Below are 23,349 nucleotides of genomic sequence, written 5' to 3' on the forward strand. Positions count from 1 at the left end.
CCATTACAGTGTTAAATCTGGCAAAAGGTACATGAAGTGTATGCATTGAGACTGGTTTGGGGAGGGTGCAGGGTGTTGCTGTTATACTGCATTTTTTAATGTGTTTTATCTGCTGTTACCTTCTTTTTAATATATATTTAGATATATATCTCTCTAAGACACAGTCACATAAAATTAATAATCACATACTACTCTAATACTAGTTGTAACTCAGCAGATATACAGAACAATGTTTTTTGTTGCTTCTTGTGTTTAACTTAAAAAATTCCAACAATTCATCCTGCCTTTAGGAAAATATTAATGAAGCAAAACTGGCAATAGAAAAATAATTATTTGAAAAACATTATATGAGGTGAGTTGTTGCTTCCCTACTGGATGCCAGTTTAAATTGAGCTAATTTGTTTTACCAGTGGCTTAAGAAAACCCCAGCACAGCAGCATGACAATTATATCCAGGTGCAAGGACTTAATTCAACAAATTCTAGGTGGATCCTTCCAGTCAGCTCAGTGGGCCCCATCCTTAGCTGTGGCTAAGAACAGATGCCCTTGAAAAAAAACTCTGTAATCACGATCCATTCAATCCTTGAATAGTGAAGCTGAAATGTGTCCAGGAAAAAAAAAAATAATATAAACGATATTTCTATGTCCAGAGTATCAATTGAAGCATAATTGAGAAACAAGAACATTTGAAGACGTAAATCTGAGTAAACACTTAAACACTTTTTTGCGCTATTGTTACATTACACATGTAAAAACAACAGCTCACGTGCAAAAATTAAGGGTATGGTTTACCAGCTCTCTAGGATTTAGAAATGACACCTGAAAAATCAAAATCATAAATCTAGCCTTCTTAATTTGGGGAACATTTTAATAAAAAGATCAAACTGTGGGGCTTGCTGTTTTAATTGGTCTATGTCTCGACATAATAAGAATTAAAACATCTTCAAAGGCAAGGATTCAAGGAAGAATTCAAGATAAACAAGCACCACATCTAATACAAAAATATTTAGATTTGTAGGGGGGGGTTAACTCTTTAGAGTCAGTAATTGCACAACTATAGCAATTTTCAAGCTTCATTTTCTGATAATCTGCGGTAACATTAGCAGTCTGGTTCTGACTCGGGCAAAACTTACATTGATTTCAAACAGAAAGATACTTTTATAACACTTTGTTTACATATCATTTATTACAATGAGGTAAGACTAGGAAACAATTTATATCTAAACCAAAAGTGTCACATGCTTACTTGATAATTGCTGAAATACTCCCAAATGTGCACATTTTACTGATCTGTGCTCTATATACAGTTATAGTCAATTATTAGATTAGCAGGCCCAACATTCGAAGTTCATAAATGCATTTGTATCTACGTACATTGTATATGTGTATGCATGCCTAAATGGATAAAGACTAGTTTTCATGGAATTTTTCAGGAACTTAGCCTTATTTTGTTACCATTGTTTTATTGTCATCATAACTCTTGTATTCCAATTTTTGAATAATATTGCAAAAGATATTTTCCCTCCTATACTTTTACATTCAGGAGTTTACTAAATACATCCCAAAAATGCAGCATTTTGTGTTATTATGAATTTCAACTTTAACTTACACTAATTAGAGGTGTACCAGATGACTCTGATTAAACTAGTGGGTAGTGCTTATTCAGATTTAATGTGAGCAATCTGGACATTTTGAAAAACAGCCAAGCTGGGCTCAAATAAAAACCTGCCAAAAATCCAAACTCTGAATTCAGCCAGGCATGTAAGACTGGTTCCCATGAACATTAAAAATAAAATTAAAATCAGTTGGAAGTCTTCATTTCCTTCAAACAAGAGAACATCCTCCCCATACCCTCAAGAAATATTTCTGCCTTATACATGCTGCCCTTTCAAAGCCACCTCTCAGCACCCAGAACAAAACAGGGAAGATGAACCAAAGAGAGGTTATTGTTTTTGTCGAGAATATCAGCTCCAGCATTGCTTGATACTGGTTTCTTGATGAGGGTGGAGTAAAATAGGAAGAGGGCAGCTGCCAGTTGAAACACATTTTCCAAGACTGTCATCCAGAAATAGAGAGACATGTTTTTCACTAGCTTTTAATCTAAAACACATTTTACAGAGACATATCTTATTCATCTGAACCTTTGAACATCTGATGTAAGGTGAGATTTAGGAATCAAATATATAGGGCTGAGTCTTCTGCTGGTGTAAGATGACATAACCACTTCAGATAATGGACTTGCGGCTGCTTATACTCACATTTGGATTTTATAGGTTCCTCCCCCCCATATTGTTCACTTGCAGTGCATGTTTTCTATTTACACTGGTGTTAACTTTGAAAGAAAAATCAGAATCTATCCCACTGTGAGATAGTGTATCTTAACAAGAGCCCAAGCAGAGCTCAATCCATCAATTTGGGTAAATTTCAGCAACATGAAGGTCTCAGGTCAAAATTCAATTGGCACTTATCTCTTCTTTTACATATACCTCCAAAATTCATGCTTTCAAAGATGAGAACACTGAAGATTTAAGGAAGGGGCTACTTTTACACTGTCTATTGCTGTACAGTGCAAAGAAGTACAGAACTCCTCCAGGTGAACTTGTTTTCAAAAGCTATATTTCCTTAAACCAACATGTCTAGAGACAGGTAAGGACAGTATAGATGTTAATCCCAATTACTCTGCACATATTAAGATTTGCTAAACTGAAAATGTGCTTTGTAAGGCCAAAGGGTCAAACACTTAAGAAATTTAAGATGTCTATATCCTATGGGGCAACAACCAAATTATTGGATTTCAACAAGACTTTTCCAGCTTTTTTTGAAAAAAATCACACTCTCAGTTTAGGTTTTTAGAAATAACTATTGGATTTTTTTTATCCTCTATTTTTAAAAATAAATTGCTCCCCTAAAAAAGGTAAGGTCTTGCTTTATTAAATATGATTTTTTTTTTAAACTTCTCATGTATGTTTTATGCTTAGTTTGAATGGCAAGAGCATATTAGTCTATTGGAGACTCACCACCATTAAACCTTTTGGTTCTGCAGACTGATATGGGCACGTTTTTGTAATCTGCACTATTTTGATTTAAAAGTGAAATTGCCCAAAAAGAAGTTTGGGTTTGAGAATCTCAAAAACTCATGCTTACATGGTTTGAATCCTGGTTTGAAAATTCATCTGTAAAATAAGAACACTTAACAATAAATTAATATTTCTAAAGTAGGTTTCATCAAAAATAAACACAGCTTGTGTAAGTTAGGTTTTTTACTTGTTAGTGTATCAGCCTGTTGAAGAAGTGTTTTGGAAATAAAAAATGAAAAATTACTAACATTAGCATATGATTAGAAAAGAACTTACTGTATGTTTTTATGATCAACTGCTAAAACAATTTCAGCATTGTTTAACAGCACAGTTTCAGTGCAGTTTATTTTAGCTTCCAACACTCTTCCCAATATTTATTTTAGCCTATATTTCACAATGGATGTTTACATCTATATCATTATTGGTCATGTCATTGGTCATTAATTTTTTTATAGTACATACCTCTGTGGGCAGTAATTACTGCACAGCCTTCAAAAAGATATCATTAACAAAATGGGAAGATAGTATGTTAATTACTGTAAATGTTCTACTAGTTTCTCTCTAGAAAATACATGCCTGGAGATTAAGATCACATGTAATTTTTTCCTAGACAATGTCATGTAACAAAAAGATAAGAGAAATAAAGAAAGTTACAGGGCCAGGAAAGCAGACTTTCTGGCACTTCAAAGTTTCATTTTAAAAACATACACTAATATTCATTAATCAAAATGAAAACAAATATATTTCATTGAGTCCCGTCTCCAATACCTTCAGGCAAAAATCCTTTTATGTCAAAGTGTTGTAAAAGTAAGAATTTTCAGGCACTTGGGTGCTTGTGTTTAATTTTGTATTTGCAAATTTGAGTCCTGTCTATTTATGTGCACTCCGCTGCCATTGAATCCATCCATGTATAACTTTATCTCTAACAAGTGATAGTGGGTTGGGTGGTTAAACAACTTTATGGGCCTTGGTAGCATGTTCTCTATAGGTAGAGTTCTTTGTATGTTCTTTAACTAGACGACTTTCACCAGTGAAAATCCTTTTTGCCAAAATGCAGTAAAAACAGTTTCCAGACCCAATTTTCCAGCGAGCACTAAGATTCAATGCAAAACATCATTTGTATCTGCTATGTGAAGCTCTGTGTCACGTAGCTGGGAGTTCAGAGCTGTCTGTTTTCAAAAGGTTCAGAGCAGGTTTTGCAAAAAAATATCTGGGCTCATTACACTTCTTGACTCATTTATTCTTAAATGCAAGACCTTTCAGACAATTATTACAAAAAGACAGGGAGTATATTTTTCTTGTTTTTCCCTAAGATACCATAATGGTTATGCTTCTGTTTCTCTTGGAGCATTGTCTGAAATAGCATATTAGGGAAACACTTCGATTTGAATCCAAACCTTTCCAACATAAAACACATATCCACAAACCATAATATAAACGGCCTTTTTCCTGCAAGAGCAATGCCACCAATACCCTGTGCATGGTCTTAGTTCATAGCCTGGTGCACGAACTTGCATATTCATGACCTATGAGGCAAAAAATCTTCCTATTGAAAGTGTGTGGTTACGCACGGGGAGAGTGTGCTGAGAGAAAACAACCTTGCCAGAGATTCAGCTCAGAATCTGGTCATTGCCTTGACCATAAAACTCTTCAGGCTTCCCTAGGAAGAGGGTTTTTTTTAAATTGTCTGGAGAGGCAGAAAGGGGGATGATCTTTTGCACATGGTCAGGAGCACATCAGCAGAGACAGGAAGGCAGAGGGTGACTTTGTATCTACAATAATGCCCAACCAGAAACTACAGTGTCATTCTGGATTTACGTCCATGGGATTACACAGAAGCTGGATGTGTACATGCCTGTGGAAAAGAAAGCAAACAAAGCCTCACGACTGCTGGCATGGATGTGCAGGATTCATCTGAACCATTTGCCAATGTGGCTTTTGAAGTATTTACCCCGCTCTGTATGAGTCACCAGAGTGAATGAACTAAACCAAAAAAAAAAGTTTCCCATACAGCAAAAATAAACACTCCATGGATATCTGACTAGAAAACATACCATGGCACAGCACATTGTTTTGTAGGCCATTGTGACTCCCTTAATGCCCTTAAATCCATAAATTGGCTATTTAACTGTTACTGAGATAGATCAAAAATTTAACTTCATACTAAGACTCCAACTTCCCTTCAAGACTGAGCAGATTAAGCACCATCCGCTGATGTCCCTTCTGACAGCTCCACACTTGAGTGGATCATATTGACTAAACACAGGCTAGACAAATTCTTAGCTTTTGAAATAACTTCATCTCAGTTTTTAAGCTCTCTGACATAACAGTCAAAACTCTGCTAATATGATTTACAGTTAAATTAAACATAAAAATGTCATCATTAAAATAACTGTGATAACATTGAGACCTAATGCCACATACCCTTTCTAAAGACAGCCAAAGGCATAAAGACTTTGGTCTGCAGTGCCCAGTTAGTACAGAAACATAACCACGTACACTGTGCTTATGCAGCATGTATGAGTTGCGGGCCTTCAATATTTTATAAAATATTCCCTTTCCCCAGCTTAACTCCCTTTTTACCACATTCACAATTATTCATGCACTTTATTTGTTGATGTTACATTTTAAATGTAAAGCTCTAGTAATTTTTCTTTGCCATTTCTAGAAGTAACATTGCAAGAGAGATCAGCATAAAGTGTTTTGATTTTTAAAGTACAGCCAGTAAAATCAATCTGTTTAGTGAGAGTGCTAACACAAAATTGTTTGAAAAAAATACTTTTGTACTTTTCAAGAAAAAAATAAAACAACTCCCTAACAGACATTTTTTCTTCTGAAGTTTTATCAAAATGTGATTGGAGGACATTATATTCCTCTATATTCACATCTCACCAGCCACCCAGTAAATGATTAAGGCATCTGGTAGTATAAACCTGATAATTCAGATCCAGTTTTAGTAGTTTGAAATCCTTTTAAAAATACTTAGTTGGCCTTACAGATACTTCAACCTCCTCTCAGGGAGAAAAATTCCTCAAACAAAAAGCAAGAGCCTTGAATACACATTTACTGTCCCAAATTATCTTTTCACTAATATCTCAACAATACCTTGGCTTATGTCCTATGCATGTGGTGAAAACATGTTTTTTCTCCAGTTATACTTTGTCAAAAGGTCCAGTTCTTTGTATATCATTATTAAGGAAGAATGACCAGACTTAGAAATAAATTGGTTCTTCCTTCCTTATACCTCAAATCTCTGCCCCTTTTCAATAGGTAAAGTGGAACATCCTGGAATGCTCATGAATCTTATCAGCTGGAAAAATCTGTCATAATAAAATACTAACTTCTTGCATGCATTTTTCATCAAAGCATTTTACAGGTGGTGTCATCATTCCCACTTCCCCTACTAGAGGAACCAAGATGTGGATGTAATAAAGATGACATACTTACAGGTCTACATCAATGTACACTAACTGAGAATCTCAGATACCCTTTAACTCTTCTGACTAAAAGCATAAGTGGGAATCATCAAATGAGAATAATCACTAAGACAAGCTCCATATATACAGGATTTGAGCCAAATATCACAAAGGAAATGACTGAAGTCAAGGAAGCCTCTCCTGGAGAAAGACAAGACAGGAAGAGAGAGCATCTTCCATGGGGCTCTTTTAATGAGAGACAAAGATGAGGACCAGTTTTGATCTATCCTCAGTGTGAAGAAGATAGATGACAGCTTGCTACAACTCCCTCAAAAAGTCAGATGTTTTCTGTCCTCTTCAGCAGCATCCAGCTCATTGGATGGACTTCATAAAATCTGTCTTTTCTAGCAGGTGATGTTTTGTAGGTCTCTTCAGATTTCTGCAGCTGAACCTAAGCACCAAACCTTTCAGCATTAATATCATCACAGAAATATTTAAGGACCCCACACAATGAGGCACTATCTTCGTGTGCTGCGTATTTATACTCTTGTTTGTGTTTTGGAAGACTTGGAAAATACCTGAAAAATTATCCTGAATCTGCTTCCTTCCTGATCAAACCAAGAGGAATTACATCATCTTTCACCACTTCTTAGCATACAAATTCCTCTAAGTTCCTTCAATGGCTTCCGCTTCACCTTTTGTATTGTATTCTAGTATTTCATCTTTGCTTCAAGGCACTGCGTTCTACCAGTCCTTCCTGTGTGTCAGCCCTCCTTTCCTCATAGAAAACCTCCTGCTGGCTGTGCTCTTCTCACACTGCTCTTCCTGATGCTTCTTCATAACCTTCTCTCAAAATTTTTCTTAAATGCTGCCAATTTTACATGGAAAATCTGTTTGAGCTCTTGAGCACCAACTACTCTTTTCCTCTGAATTATTTCTATTAAAAAAAGTTATCTTCAAAGCTTAGAAAAAAAGGATTAAATGTATACTGTAGAAAGATAGTTCAGGGGTTTTTGTCTGTTTGTGAAAACTGGGCTTGATATACAGTTTAAAACAATTACGGAACTACTGAACTTGTAAAATATGCTGAAAATGAAAGGCAAAGAATGAATGTCAAGATAGTACTTCAGGAAAAAATAACCAATAATTGGGACTGCTGCATTACTAATATGCAGATTAAGATAAAGTAATGCAATTAAGATAAAGTAATGCATGTTGGGGAAAAGAGTGCTTGCTCTGTGTATAAAATAGTTGGCTCTGAGCTAGTCACTATCACTCAGACATGAAGTCTTGGGGTTACAATAGTGCCATGAAAAGATCGGGCAAGAGCTTGGTAACAGTTAGAAAGGTTATTCAAATTTTGGAAGTAATTAAGAATGGAACAGAAAACAAAAATAGAAGACATCTATTCTTTCACTGTACAAATCCATGCTTCTCTATGCTTTGTAAACTGTTGTTTACTTATAAGCTCTCCACCTGGAAAAATGTCTTAGAACTGGAAAATATTCAGAGAAGGGCAATGAAGATGAACTGTTTCCATGGAAGGAATGACTCAGCTGGCTAAGACTTTTCGTCCTGGAAAAGAGACAGCTTAGGGGAAAAATGTTGGAGGTCCACAACACCATTAGTGACCGTGAGATGCAGAGAGATGGGATTGCTCATTGCCTCTTTCAATATAGGAAATAGGGGCCATCAAAGGAATCTAGCTGATTCAAGTCCAAAACAAACAAGCAGTTCTTCATTCATATGTATCAGAATTATGTAAATCCTTGCCAAAAGATGTGGCAAAAGCTAAACCTTACCGGGTTCAACAGCAGGCTTAATAAGTACTTGGAAAAGAGATCTGGAGAGGGTTAGTAAATAGACAAGCCACAGTGGTCTTAAAGTCCCTGAGCCAGAATAGTTAGAGGCCAGAAGAATACTCAGTGGACAGATTTTATACATTTGTCTTGTGCATACTGTATAATCTTCTCTTAACATCCAATTTTGGCCACTGTTGGAAAGAGAATAATGCTAGACAAGCCCTCCACCTGAACCACTGCAGTTGCTCTTATGAAATGATTTCTGAACATTATAGCAAAAACGCTCAGGACACACTTCATGTTTTTAAGCAATGTTATCTCTTGAAAAAGCAGAATCACAAGAGGAAAGAGGGTGATGCTTTATTGGGCTGTTCTATGATCCAAGGGTGACTAAGATTTTAATAGCAGGAGGCAAACTCAGGATGTAAGTCGATTTAGAGACAATCTCACATGTACAAGACTGCTTATCTAAACCATTCCTGTATGTTAGATCCAATTTGGGTTTTACACAGTTTAAGGCTGACTGGCACTCCTCTCAATTTTATAATGGATTATGCCTGGGATCATTCAGAAACACTGAATCTAGGTGAACAATCCCTTGGCTTTGAGGGAAAGCTAAAGGGCTGAGGGAGGCACTGAGCCTCAGCTTACTCTGTATCCTCAAACATACCCAGGAGACTGCAGTGTAACAAGGTGCTGTCAGTGACTTCTTTGAAAGTCTTGGCCAATAAACAAACATAGGTTGTCATCAACAGCCATGTCACTTCTCAGTGTTCCATTTACCACTTAAGTGAACAAATACCGTCTCCTTTCTTGTCATATACATCAGCGGGGCACCCTGTCAGGGATTAATAAAGAATAATCCAGTAATAAATTATAGCCAGAGAATCTTGAACAGATTTTGTAGGATGATGAGACTTTGGCTAGCATACAGCACTCATGACACTTGGAACACCTCCTGTGTCAATGATTAACACTTTGCTGAGCATTCTGAATACATAGGGTATTTCATAGGAAATATCTGACCTTAATGAGCACAAAAAATAAGAGAACTTTTCAAATCTTAGGGGCAAAAATGGACTAAGAACCTTTCAATCATGACAATATCCTGAGCCAACACATTGTCTCTGCAGAAGCAGGACTTCCTACAAAAAGTTTCAAAATACCAATAACAGCCAACTTCTATATTCCTTCATGACAAACTACCAATACTTAGAAAAGTCTTGGAGTGTGCATGTTGCTGTGGCAAGATGAACACATCCAGGCCTTCACTCCAGTTAGTTCGGTGAGCATGCCTGTAATGCTAAAGGAGGTGCTAACTGGAAGCTGTTCAAATATGACACACTGCAGCAACCTCTGAATATCTTGCAGAACACACAGGTGAAGCTTATGGCTCTTTGCCACTTGTGCAAAGCATCCCAGAGACCCTTTTATTACTTATATGAGGAGTGTATAACTGCTAGAATGAGGTGCTAGACAAGAACAGCATTGTTTTTACTATGAGTAATCCTTCCTCACACACAGCACACTATTTAGATGGACATCGCTGAATGAAGTCCATGGTATCCTCTCCCTGGAGCACAGTAAAAAGCTGATTCACATTTCAACTATGGCAGAGTTACTGTCAGAGGAGCCACAAGTGGATATAAATAATGGCTGAAATATGCAGACCATTTCTAAAGCACAGTAGAAACAGAGTAAGTAACAACTAAACATACTGTGATATTCAAAACAAGGTGCTGCTTTGTGTTAGTACCTTACCTTCATGTAGAACTTCTTACCCCAATCAAACCCTGTTTCCTCAGATAAATTATCATGCTTAAACCTGGAAAACCTTGAGGCAGATGAAAGTAATCAACCAAAGGTGAGGGAGAAAAAAAAAATATGTTGAGGCTCAAATCAATGCAGTCAAAGCTAGTTCTTAGAGAAGGTACTACACCACCATTGCTGTCCCTGTAGAACAAGTTGCAGATTTCTGACAGTACTCTGATTCAGAGATGGGGAAAGAGAAGGGAAACCCACCCTGAGGGTAAGCCAGGCACTGATAAACCCTGTTGTTAAAAGCATTCCAGTGTCCAGGGAAAGTAAACAATCCTTCTACTGCATTCAACCGAAGAGCAAGCTAAAAGGAAGTATGTTGCAGGTCTGAAAGCCAAGACTTCTTAAGATTGTAAGCTCACCCTCCTGTATATATAGACAAGGAGATTTAGCCTGGCATCCTACACACTGTCTTATTCCCCACTCCTGCCCACACCCATCCACTCATCTTCATTTTCTGCACTTGGCTGAGGCACATCTTCCATCCACTGTTCTCCCTTCAATCCAGGCTTTTTTGCTGCCCTGACTTTAAATCCAGTCAAGAGCATCACAAGGCTCCATTAAAAGTTAAAAAAACAAAGGATAAGAAAAATAGAAAGAGCACCCTGTTTCCTCAAAGAAATATAAAAAACCCTTCCTTTCCTCACCTAACATTCAGAAAAAAACAAGAACATTAAGTATTTACTCAACTAGTCATTCCTGCTTAGGTCTTCTCACAGCTACAATACCCACCACAAACTACCACCTCCTCCATGAACCAGGATGGGATTTAGAGTTAGCTGTGCTATCCCCCCCTTTATAGGCTGGCAGGTGAATCAATTAAATCCCCACAGCTGGCTACCCTGAAAATCCCTGCACTCAGTTCAGACAGCTGTGGCCCTTCCTCTTGCAAAAGGGAGATGATTAACTCCTTCCCGACCATCTCCTGGACATTGGTTTTATAACCAATTTCATACACCGTAATCACCAATAAAGCACTCAAAGCCCTTAAAGCTTGAATAAAATAAAAGCTGAAAAAATACCCGAACTGCTATGTTACATCTGATTATTTTTTTTACTGCAGAGACCTAGTCTATTAATTTCCATTAAGAAACTAAATTTGATAAATAGATAACATTATAAAAAGAAAATGTAATTAGCTTGTAGCCTTGGTAGATGTAAACTTACCGGTACCCAGGAGTAATAGCACTTTATGTGAAAACTAGAATGTTACCATAATTATGAAAATGAATGTATAATTTATGCACAGAAGATGGAAAATATGCAGGGTGTGTAGAGGATATGATTATATTGCATTTTCTTGTTTCTATTGATAGACGATAAATCTTTAGACTATGCTGAAACCTTGCATTAGTCTGCATGATTTTTGGATGGCCATGATTTCTGATAAAGTTTTTTTTTCTTTTGTTTTTAATTAAACTCCATTTTACAACAGCAGCCCTTCCCCTGCTTTATTATGCCAAAGAAGCATATGGAAATATAAACTCTGAGATGTTACTGATTTATTTTGATGTTGAAGCATTTTGCTCTTGTGTAAACATTTCTTGTGACATGAATATGGATAGTTTCAAATCTTAGAAGAGTTCATTACTAAAGGTAGCATATGTTTTTGACTCCTGAACCATGAGGGAAATGAGAACACCCAGCTTGCCAAACACTAAATTGTAAACAGTTGGTACACCCCTAAGCAAAAGACTGAAATAATTACTGTATCTGTGTTTTAGAGTAGCCAGCTCATTTTTATGTCTCATTTTTGTTTGTTTTTTTCTTTTTGCTGATTTAATGTTTTTCTGCGAGGTTTGTAGATGCAGTCTAAATATATACTTTGGGCCTGCAGCATCATGTTTCTAAGTGTGCAGATGTCAGTGTGGATTCATGGATTCCCAGATACCCTACGACCATGTATAAAATCCTGTGCTGAAAGAGGCAGTCAGCTGTTTCACTTCCAGACCTAGTCATAAAATATGTATCTTTTTTAACCTGGACTCCATCTTGCAAGGTACCAGGCTTCTCCAGCCCATCAAGGAGTTCTGAATACTTTCACTGCTTCGAGTATCATGAGAAACTGAGGCCAGTAACAGTTCTGGCATATTTACACAGAACATGGCTAGAGCTGAATGACATGAACAATTATTTTGTGCATCTTCTGTAAATTCTTACTGCGATTTTCCACGGAGCCTGGCATCCTTGTGCCCCTGCCTCTCATGGAGATTCCCATCCAAACGATTCACCTCATGCTAGAAGTGTTCCATGCTGTTGTGGCAGCAACGTCCAAGGCTGTGCTCTGCTGTGTCTGGGGACACCTCCACATATACAAGTATTGCCTTGGAGAGTGTCCCCTTCAAAAAGGGGGACAAAGAGAGCAAAAAGCTGAGAACTAGAAGGACACACAGGTAGTTCTTCAGAGACACTCAAGACATTGCAGCATTTAACTGTATGCTGGCTTTCTCTTCCTTACTGATATTTTCATTGCTCCTGCTGAAAATTAGGCACCCAGACTTGCCCCTCAGGGCAGGGGAGAGTGAGGAAGGAGATGGGTGGGGAGTTGCACACACCAGTCTGGAGTGTGAAGGCTGATCGATGGGCTTTGGATATATTCACTCTGTCCCGGTACCTGCTTGGTGTCTCGACCATAAATGCTTATCTGTGGCTAGGTTACCATGCTTGATTTTTCTTCTCCCCTGCAATTCCCCAAAAGAGAGAAAGGCATTTCACAGAGTATCTGGTAGTTTACTGGTTTAGACATTTACTTGGGATTTGTGGCCAAACCATCCCTAGCATACCTGGTTTGGATTAGGTACTTGTGCCTGCATTTTCATCATCCTAGGCCGATTCCCTAACCAGCACATGTCCCAGGTAACACCCACTTCTCTGTCTCCACATTCCCTAAATCTCTGTCTTACACATACTCTGAATACAGCCACACCCTGTGACCCCAGGATCTCATAGCAGTGGAGCACCTTATTTAAAACTCCCACTTCAGGGCTTCCAGGCCACCAACCATAGATGAGTATTTTCATGTTTTTCCATGTGCACAGCAGAAGCGTTGGTGCCCTTTGCAACATGTATTATCTAAGGATTTAGATGGAGCTGAAATGATTGATGTAGATGAAGCACAGATACAGCTTTAAAAGTAGGAGAGAAAGCTACCCAGTCACCCAGCTGCAACCTCATCACAGGATTGCTCATGAATTGCATCCAGCACTCCAGATAAATCTGTCCTGGACGTCAGTATTTAAAGAAGATCTTAGGTGCTTATCTATCTTTGGGAATCTAGGTCAAGTGGTTTGCCTAGGTCCATGCAGCAGGTTGACAGCATAGCCAGGATTAGAAATCCTGGGTCCTGAGTCATAGGTTATTGCTCTCTTCAGTGCATGATATTACCTGCTCAGCACACAAACCAAACATACCACATTCACAGCAAATGTTGGCTACAGACAGGACTTGAACTTAGGGAGCCACTACACTGTACATAATATCATAAGCATGTATGGGTGCATACAGTTAAAAAGAACAAAAACTCACCCAAAAGCAAGACATTTCTTTACGCATGCCCCTCTCCTGGGGAAAATGAGAGAAAGAACAGCATGCTACAGATGTGATAGACATTGTTTAACATATTAATGAACTGTCTTGTCAGATGCTATGGTAAAGAACATCATATCAGAACAGGGACAGAGGCCACACACTCTTGCCTGGCCTCCATCTCCCCGCCACTATCACCATTTCACTCAGCCCTTGAGAACCTGTAGAGTCAGGCAGCTTCACGTCACAGGCACCCACTGAGTACTCTTGGCATGCAGCTGGGTGGATTTACACAACTTTGTATTGCATTGCAAATATCGAGAGAAGTACTTCCCAGGAGCAAACAAAGCTTTATACACCCTCAGCACAGGCATAATCAAATCACTTTTTCTTGAAATTAGGCTTGATGGTTCAACACCTGGGCCTGGTTTCACGTTAACTACTTTTGACAAAAGGCAAATGGGCTCTAACATTCAGATTTGTAGCAATATACTAAATCAGGCATGTATCATAAACCTTTCACACAGCTCTAGAAAGAATTCCTTTTGTCCCTACAAGAGTTATATATTTGGAAAATTCATCTCTTGTGTAACGTTATTGTCTTCCAGTGTAGTTACATGAAGGATGAATTAATCCTGTTACCAAATGATTTTTTTATAAACAAATAATTGAGGCTTACTGAATGAGAAATAAATAGACTCTGCTATTTAAAAGCCAAAGCGAGACAAAAACTGCTTCCCATATTAACTCCTTTAAATCTCTGCAAAAAAAAAAGTGTCAAAGGTCAGGAAATATAACACAACCCTGAACTGCAACGTTGCATGCTCTTTCAGTAAAGGAGGAACTCAAGTACTAGTGAAGGACAAGGAATTGATCAAGCAGCAACAAGTTCATTCTTCCAACATATAAAGAGTAGAACGTAGCTCCTTTGTTCCACATTTGTTCCATGCAGTTATCAACCAGAATTTACTTAGGCTTTCATTCAAGTGTCATTGTGCAGACTTATTCAAAGCGTATGGACAGAACGGTAGCACAGAGATAACTGCCCCACTTCTCTCTCTCTCATCCCCACATTTAATGGACTCCATTAAATGTGATCCACCTCGACTTTTTAGGTAAAATAAAATGTAAAGTAGAAGAGAAGAGAATAGAAACGTTTTAAGATAAATAAGATGGGTGTAAAAGGTCACAAAGTGTAGAGTAGCAGGTTTGGAAAGTCCTCAGAAAAGAGCCAACATGCTTGTGAATTATGTTATCTGAGTACAGCAGATTTTATGGTACCAGGTAGCATTTGGGTGACAGGCTAAAATCTATTCTGAATGGGTACAGCACACACGTAGCTTAAGGAGTGACCTTAAGAGAGATTGTTCTTCCCTGAATGCCTGGTGATGTTTATTTCTTTGGTCATACAACCTTCACCCTGCTTTAGCTCCTCTGCTCTAGCTGCTCTTCTTGAAAGTTTCAGTATCACCTCAGTACATTTTAAGATCTTGCAGCAGAAAGCCATTTCATTTGGTTCATCTTACTTGCTAAATAACATGGTACAGATTACATCACTATTTAGTATACCACAAAGATACATCACACATCAGTACACCCAAGGTGGCTGGCAGGGTCCTGTGCAAGCACTGGTGGGTGGGGCAGGACTGCCCTTCTCTGAGCACTTCAGCAGAAGAGGGGGAGAAAATAACCTCAAGGGAGAATTGCAGAAGAGCCGATCATTGCTCCCCATTTGCTCCTCATCATTTGCTCCTCCTGACAGGAGGAACAAAACTTCTGCCTGTCTCAGGTACGCCCCTCCCCAGCTTCACCCTTCTGGGTTCAGCCAACACTGACCAACCTGTGGGGCACCTCCGTCTCAAAGATTCCGTGTGGAAGGATTTTCTTTCTCTTTGGAATACACATTACAGAGAAAGATGGTAAAAGCTGGCATAACACAAAGCTACATTTGGCTCAGTGTTTCTAGTATGGTTTTCCTCCAGTTACAACAAAAGTTATCTATCCAGCTCCCTTGTTTCTGTCCTGAAGGAAGTTTTCATCTTCTTTAAAATTCATTGTTCCCTATTCTCCCTCCAGGGTTTCTTATTGTCAATTCTGTCTTTGTTATCACTATATCTACTATAAATATCCCAGCTCTGCTTGTCCTCCCCTCTGTCCTCTGTTGGCTTGGTCACAGCCACTTCCTATTACTTGTGGTTTGCTCCAAAATGATTTACCAATCAACTTTAAAGAACACGTGAGCATTTGTATCTCACCAGGGAAGATCAACAGGTCTGTGGCCATATCTTACTTTTGTTGACTTCTATTCAACTGCTTCACAGTCGCTTCAAGCCTTTCTTCTCAGAAGTCTCTTGCATTCAGATCCTCATGCTCATCACCTAGCCTTCTGTTTTCCATTTTACGAGTAAGAAAGTCCAGAAACTCCAAAAGCACCCATACAGCTGTACCCAGGTTTTCCAAATCCTTGGTTGATTGACTATAAACTAAGCCATTCTTCTTTCCTTTGTGATTTCCTACACCGCATGGATGTTCTTCCCCTTTTTTGTGCTGCTGCCTTATTATCTCCCTCTACTGGAAACATGTTTGTTCTTAAATCTCATCTGAAAACTTTCCAATTCCCTTTCCCTTTTTTTGTTGTTATACAACTCATTTCCTTTCCATTCTTTTCCCTTCCCTTTTCCTTTCTTCTCCAGCCCCTAAACTCAATCTAGGTTTCAAAAATAATTCTGGTGCTATTTCTTCTTTATTTCTGATTTTCTTATGTTCATGGTGCTCTATCCCCAGAGACCGTTTTTCATTTTTGTCTCCTTGAGAGTCACTATGGCAATCTGCGTAAAACATTCCTTCTTTTCTTTATCTCTCTCTGCAAAGCATTTTGCGCTACTTTTTATGGAGGACGCTTTTATATAAATAAATTAGATTCTGATTGTATGGGAAATGAAAAGACTATAGTAAGCAAGCTCTGAGGACACTGAAGCATTATAAGTAGCAATATTTATTCTTTAGCCATCCTTATTAAAAAAAAACCACAGAGACAGCACACTTGAAAATTCTGGTACACAAAACAGAATTTGTCCGTCCTCATAATAGTTAGTGTAAATTCAGTTTTGTACTAGGTAATCCATTTCGGGAAACTGCTCAAAGCAAGTCCTTAAATAAAGAAAATCACACAGAGAGAGAGAGCAACTTCTCTGTAGTTAAAATCCATGTCTGCACTTTCAGAGAATGCAGTGATTTTCCTCATACTCATACTCATTTTAACTTCCATGTTGTGCCTCATTACATCCTGTCTTTAACATCTAACCTTTCAGGTATAGGTACACTTTTTCTTCAGTGTCGCCAACAGGAAAAGAAAATAGTACTTAAATCTGTAACAGCTGCGTACACTACCCCTAAACCAAATGCACTGTAGATGTGCAAGCCTTCACTATTAAATATTTTCAGCTACTTATGAGATGTACACATGTGGCAAGTTAGCAAAGCGTTAGCTTGCAATGCTTCCAGCCAGTCATATATCTCTTTTCTCCATGTGTTGTTGTCTTCTCTCTCATGCACATCAGTATAATCTTTACTACCTATCTCCACTTTTTATAATGCATCTAATATAAATCTACCTGAATGTTTGCATAATAAGCAAAAAGATGTGTCTTAATATGGAGAGTTAGACAATTAAATGGAGAAATCCATTTTACAAATTTCATCAGTCTCCAATGTAAAAAGGGCTCTATTTGGTTGTGGAAGAAATAGGGAATTTTAGTTTCTCATCATGAATTCTGATATTTCAGAAATAAGACAGTCCCATCAGCTCTTTCACACAAAAACTACTCACATCGGTGTCCTCTGGACCCTAAAAGGTACTCACCCTGGCTGCAACACCTCAGATGAGGGAGGGTGATGGGCTGCTGGGGGGACAGAGCTTCTCCACCATTTGGACCAGCCTTGCCTTGTGCTCCTCTCTGTGGTGCACATGCTGAGTCTGCTACTGAGCAGCATCACTTGGAGCCACCATCATACCTGCTTTGCACCCTTTCAAATCACTATGCATCAATGTAAACCCCGGAGAAAACAGAGCTTGTTCTGGGCAGAGACTGGTAGCCTTGACTGCAGAAATGCAAATGTCCACAGAAGTCATTTGTGTCGCTCTCCTTGCCAACCATGTGGCATTGACCCACCCTTTCTGCTCTACGACACCTGCAGCAGCGCTGTGGGTTTGCATGGTGGCTAAAGGATATGAACAGGAAGAATAAGGACAGAAATTCTCTTTTTGTCCATCCAACAGAGCAGCTGATTAAGACAGACAAGCCCCTGGCACACAAGATTTCTTCAGTTCCTACAGAAGAACTGAATCCCCCATATTTTCCCTGACGCTCTCTTTCGGTCTAATAAAGCAATAATACTTCTTTCTACAAACCTGATCTCAATAATTTATGGCACTTCAACCCAAAAAATGCTTCATTCGGCAGCATCCCCCACATGCAAAGGTCCCTCAGAAATTATCGCAGTGGTTTGGTGTCTGCACAGGCAGTGAGTGACTGGGGACTTTCACTCGGGACCAGTCTGCTCTCACAGAGCTGATGACATGGGTGCATTGGCCTGCCCTATCGCTTCATGCCTATTAGCACTCACAGAACTGATTGTGTTTCCTGTTATAGCTCAGCTATTATCAAGTTCTGCTCTTCATATGTGGACCACAGTGAATTTGAACCAACTCCAGCAAAACATAAAGAGAGATACTTTGGATTCCCATATGTGACGGCATGCAATTTGACCTGTGTGGCCCACAGCTCCTGTGCCTTAATCATGAAAATCCCTTGCAAAGTCACTGTGTAAAGTTGTATGTAGACTTGTTAAGATTTTACCCCCATTATCATACCACTAGACAAATCAGACACTGTCTTCAACTAATTGAAGTACAGGATGTCCTATAGATAGCCACTCGTATTATTTCATATATGACATAGCCAGAAAAAAAATACAGCTCCCTTTGAGAAGATGCCGGGTTGGCCAGAGCTTTGAGGTCACCTTTTCTAGACCTATTGCTTATACTGAGCTCTCCAAATAAGACAAGTTTTTAAATGCAAAAGCCAGATTTTATGACAATATAAATTAGAATACTTACCCTTTCAAACAAAGAAACATGCAAATAAAACAAACACTATCATAGATGCCTACAGCATTAAGCCTATTGCATCCAAATTTAGTCTTCTAAGTAAAATTGCTTGATTATTCACAGGCAGTGCCCAACTAGAAGCTCTGACTTCAACAGAGAATTATGAGTATTGGGTACACAGCCGTGCATAATCAGGAAACTTAGTATCAGTTTAGGGCTAAATTTTAATCCTAGACATTTGAAAATGTTAGTCAGCATGTGTGAATGTACTAGCTGTACATGTAAGGTTTTGCTCCGGTGCGTCCAGATACACGCCTTGAGCAATTCTGCAAAAATGGAAATTCAGCCAGGTCTCCCTAGTGGCTTACCATGTTTCTCTTGTTAATAGCTAACAGTTTTAAGAGTTACCCATATGTTTTTTGTCAGTCTTCAGCTTTCTAGGATTACCTGTATACCACATCTTGAATGACAGAAATATCATGATCTGATAATTTATACATTGTTGAGTCACTATGTATTGTGCTCATGTGAAGCACCTTAAAAAATTATATTTATGCATTAAATCAAAGCACATCTATCTCGTGCCTTTCTCCAGATGCAGAGATCTGAAGGGAGATGGCAGCATTAGTACAGCTGTATGGCAAAACAGGCAGGCTGCTGGGTAGAGAAAGTCACAATTGCACCTCTTAGGCACAGTTCACTGCCAGGTTACTCTGCTTGCCTCCAAGCAGATCGGTGCTGTAACCATTTAGAATGGACTTTCTGTGGCCTTTTGCTTAGGTACTGCTGGTTCTTATAACAGCACTTAATTTTACAAATTCAGTAAAACCATAAAAGCACAGATAGTGTTGAGATGACATTTACCTCTTGTTGACTTCAAAGTGAAAAAGATGTAGTCATAAATGTGAAATTAATATGCATTTCAGGACGCATGTAAGCACACTGCTCCATATTTAAAAGTCACAAGGATGCTCTCTCTTTTACACGTTATGGCTCTTAACTAAATATCTGCATTCATTTCCTTAGTTCTGTGACATACATTGACAGGTAATGTTCAATGTCAAAGAACAATGCCATTGTCCAGGGATGAAAAGGTGATGGAAATATTACTATTGCTTACACAATAATAAAAAAATGTTTCTACAGAGGTATCTAAATTCATATAATGATCCAGATGTAAGTCATATTCTGTCAACATTCATGGTAAACTTAGGCCAATGTTTTCAGAAGTGACTAGTGCTTATGAATGATTTTGTACCAGCTGAGAGGGCTCAAAAAATGCCTGTTCCCATATTCATTAAATGGATCTGACCTGGGTCACCCCAGAACTTCAGGATCCTGAAACTAACCCCTCTTTGCAATCTTGGGAAAAGTGACAGGATTGCAAGCCAGTTCGGACTTTTTGAAACATATTCACTCTTAGCACCGTAAGCACCAGTGCTAGGAGTTTTGCACATAGGATATGGACTGCGCACAGAGGGTATGCACTGGTCATATTCATTGTCAGCTTTCTGTGAAAAGAGACCTAATTCATCCAGCATCGTCTCTGCTCCATGACTGACTGACTAAAATCTCTTTGAAGGGGTGGAGATCAGTTGATCTATACATAGTGAGTAATTATATCAAAATTTTCACATGTATTTTCAAACACCACCAATACTATTTTTGAAACATTTGGATTTCACATGTCTTCACAGATATTTGCAGAACCTGTAAATATCAAAGCAGAATGATTAAAATAACTCCCAAATTATATTGGGCCAATCCAGCATTATTTGCAATTGAATTCTGCTTTGCTTTGAAAATCTTTACACCTGATATTATTAGAAATAATTATTACTCTCTTAAGTTGCAGTCAGGACCAAGGCTTCATTGTGCTAACTGCTGAATATTCAGAAGAGACCATCCCTGCTCCAAGGAGGCTGCTAGTTTAAGAGACACAAAAACAGAATCCAGATGGGGAAATGTGATACAACGTACAAGCACAGTGGTTAAGGTGATGATAGCTTCACATCTTAGCCAAGAGCCTGCAAACTGCACAGAACGGGTTGATATCCACACCTATACAGTAACCCATTGATTCCAGTGGGGCTCTGAGAGGCAGCTAGAGCTTCCTTGAAAGCGCTAATGCCAAAACAGGGGTGTATTAATTCCTCCACTAAGGCTTTTTCCTCTTCTATTTTATTATTTCTATTTGGGGGTTTCTTACTTTTTACTACTTTCTTTTTTACCCTCTACCTATAGTTTTAGTCAGCCTAGGCTGCTTCTGTTTTCATATGTAATTAAAACTGTCTGATGTAACCTTTATTTTTTTAATTAAAAAAAAAATAAATCAGCTATTTTCAATTCTTCATTTTCAAACCATTCTTTCAATTAATCCCTTCTCAGCTAGTTATACCTTCTGCAGTCTTCTGCTTTTACTGTTTAATTCCATCCCTTCCTCCTCCTCAAATCTCGGAGTTACTTTAAACTTTTAGTTCTTGTTCCTTCCCCCTCACCAAATTCTCAGAGAATCAAATTACTTCTTCTACAGTCAGCACAATGTCTTGATTATCATTACATTGCCTTATTTAATCTTTACTAACCCATTCAGAGATATGAATTCCAAAATAAAGTGCTATATGAATAATAGTGTGAAAATAAACTATCTAGTAATGATTAGAACTCCTGCTGATTGCCTGGCTTTATGTGAAATGATGGCAATCACATGTTCAAAGCATGCCAGCTGAAGTGTGGCTTCCATACTTAGCAGTTCGGTTTCTTATGTGACAGTAGTATAAAATACACTAAAGAACCTTACTATGGCTGTACAGTCTTATATGGTGCTTAATGAGAAAGCTGTGTCAGAACTTACAGTGAAGATGGATCTTTAATATAGCGACAGGTAAGCTAAGATGTGTGAGAGGACAACGTTTTGTGGTGGGAAGAAAACAAGCTGTTTGCCTCTACAAGGAAGTTTGTTATTGAACAAGGACCGGTTAAACCACACTGTTTCAGGGTTGTTCCAGGTGTATCAGCCCTAGCCTAGAAGGGTCAGACAATTTTTCATTGATGAGTTAACAAAATACAAGTTGAAAAAATTAAATGAAGGTGTGTTTAAAATGTGAACACATCTATATCAGTTTGACCACAGATACCTCAAAGAGAAAAGGTTTTTTTTTGGATGTCTGTGGCATTATCTTAGGTCCTCTGTATAAATCTTGCTGCAACCCTTCTTATACCACTCAAGGAGCTTTGAGTGGTACAGACTGGAGGATGATTCATGGCAGGTGTCTCCTGTGCTCCATGTGCCTCCTCCTCCACAGGGAAAGAGCTTTCTGAAGTGCAGGATTTGGGGTTGAGGGCTTCTGCTGTCCTTTGGTTTTAAAATGGCAAATATGCACTGTTTTTATGGCAACAAAGACTACATAAGAGATTCATCTTGTTCTTGGGAGGGGAGATAGATAAATTTTGAGATGCTTCTTACTTCCAGTAGAAGCTTAAGGGAAAGTTGACTTTTTATTTGCTGTATCTCTGACAGACAGGAGTTGTAATTTTGGTGGTATTATAAAGGAAAACATTCCTACTGTCAAAAAATGTCCTTTTGTCAGCATAGTCTTCCACTTGGGGAACTAGCAGAAACTATGCTGACAAAAGGACATTTTTACTGTTATACAGTGAATCTACCTGAGGAAGTTCTGCTGATAAAGCTACTCCAACAAACATTGTGCAAGTAGACAAAGCCTTGAGCTGACTCTCAAGAAATTTCTGCCTTCTGCAGAGATGAGTTTCTTCTGCTAGTAGCTACTTCTGTTGCTCAGGAGTCACTGTGGATACAACTTTCATCCCAGAGATTAAAATGGACGTAACTGAACTCTGCATTTGGACTGATGACAAAAGAACTAATGAGTGAGCGGATTTTGAATCAAGAAGCAGAAAAAAAGCCTCGTATGACATAGGTGATTATAAGGTGCTTCCATATTGACATTAAAGTACCATATACTTGAGTTGGGTGTTGCCCCTGAACAAACCACCGTCTATTCCGACGTATATACGAAGCCTCAGAAGCTGTCATTTTTGCAAAGAGAGGCTCACTGAAATTCCCCAGGAGCCACTTTTCCAGTGACCATCCAATGAACTGCAGGATCACAGCCCGCAAATACCAGGAGGAATCTGTATTTATACAATGCAGTTTATAGCTGTTACTAGGTAATTCAGTGATAACCTCTTTGTAAAACAAGTATAAGTATCATGGTATAGACAGGAAAATAAGGGGACAGTGGCATAAGAAACATTTGATATACACCATATTGAAAGATTATTCAAACCTCCTACAATTTGAGTTTATTTTATTGGCATAATTATACATTATTGACCATTGGCTTACATCGTACTTTAAAACCAATTTTACAGCTTCCATATTAGAGGACTGCATCTTGCTTATGGGTTGGGAAAGACACACTATTTACCCGATCACCTCCAACTTACAACTTTCTGAGACAATGCTCTCGTTGCTAGCATAATTCTTGGTTCCACACAAAGATCTTCAAGAGTAGACTAGGCTTTAGCCATGCAACTCTCATTAAAAGCAGCTGGGAGAGTAAATCCTCGTGTGACTAAAAT

This window comes from Nyctibius grandis, chromosome 8 (genome assembly GCF_013368605.1).
Source record: "Nyctibius grandis isolate bNycGra1 chromosome 8, bNycGra1.pri, whole genome shotgun sequence".
Classification (NCBI taxonomy): domain Eukaryota; kingdom Metazoa; phylum Chordata; class Aves; order Nyctibiiformes; family Nyctibiidae; genus Nyctibius; species Nyctibius grandis.